Here is a 1,578-nt window from a genome sequence, read left to right on the forward strand (position 1 = left end):
GGGTTTCACCGTGTTAGCCAGGATGGTCTCCATCTTCTAACCTCGTGATCTGCCTGCCTTGCCCGCCCAAAGTGTTGGGATTACAGGTGTGAGCCACCACACCCAGCCACAAGTGGTAATTTTAAACTATGCTTCAAGCCATTACACAAAGTCAAGTACATCTACTCAAGGCACTCTCAAATTTCCATTTACTCACATTTTACTCAACAAAATAAAATGTTAAATTGGAACATATTTCACATGACACTTAAAAGATCAACAAAATGCTCCTGAAAAGTTCTGAGCTCAACAACTCCATTAATGAGAAAAAAACAAACCAACTGGATATAGTGAAAATGCTGCACATAAAACACAATTGTGAAGAATATGCAAAATATTGCCAAAAAGTTGCTTAAGGTTTCATCATAGATACTTGTCCTTAACTCTGAGTTAAAGTATATACTCATGTAACTAAACTCGTTTAAAAGGAAACAAAGAGGAAGAAGAAAAAGAACTTCCACTTTAGAATCCACATTTTCAAAAGCCTCCATTATTTACACCATTGTCGGGAAGAGAATTTTTCTCTGCTATATTTGCTTGAAAGAATTAAAGGTGTAGGGCAAAGATTCTTGGAAATTATGTAGTTTACCATGCTCAAAGGTGAGAAAAATGAAGCCCAGAAGAGGTCTTCCAGGAAAATTCCAGAGCCGGAGGTAGACCCAGTACATTGTTTGTTTTGTTTTTGTTTTTGTTTTGAGACGAAGTCTCACTCTATGGCCAAGGCTGGAGTGCAGTGGAGCCATTTTGACTCACTGCAACCTCCGCCTCCTGGGTTCAAGCTATTCTCCTGCCTCAGTCTCCTGAGTTGCTGCGATTACAAGTGCCCACCACCACGCCCAACTAATTTTTGTATTTTTAGTAGAGACAGGGTTTCATCATGTTGGCCAGGTTGGTCTCGAACTCCTGATCTCAAGTGATCCGCCTGCCTAGACCTCCCAAAGTCCTCGGATTACAGGGGTGAGCCACCGTGCCCGGCCGACCTGGTAAATTTTATTCAAGTATTCTGAACTATGCAACAAACACTAGGAAGTAACAGAAAAAAAATTAATCTAAAAACCCTCTGGAGAGTCAAAGAATTGCAGATTTTAAAACAGCATGAATACTTGGTTTCATGGTATTGAAAAAGGACCTCGCACTTACTGGCATGTACAAACTTCCTGCCCACCTCTATCAGAGCATTTTTCAAGCTGTGCTACAGTTAACTATGTACTGCCCAAAGCCAATCTGTCCCTGCAGATCATAAGCTCTTAAAAGGCCAAGACTTCAGGAGAAAAAGCAAAACTTCAGGGAGAAGGGAGCGACCGAAACAGAGTTCATAGCAATGGGTCGGCAGGAGCTGATGACTGGAGGTGGGCTGTAGCCTTGGGGTCTGGGACAGCGGAGGGCAGAGAAGGCAAAAGAGCCTGCATGACACGCTACAGGGCTAGGAACCACAGCTGCGGTGATTAGTTCAGTTTTGTCTCGTATGCCTGTTACTTATACACCATCTGTTGTTCAGAAAGAACTTCAGGTTGAGTATTTGGACTCCTTGAGCCTTCT

Source organism: Colobus angolensis, unplaced genomic scaffold, assembly GCF_000951035.1.
Source record: "Colobus angolensis palliatus isolate OR3802 unplaced genomic scaffold, Cang.pa_1.0 Scaffold209, whole genome shotgun sequence".
Classification (NCBI taxonomy): domain Eukaryota; kingdom Metazoa; phylum Chordata; class Mammalia; order Primates; family Cercopithecidae; genus Colobus; species Colobus angolensis.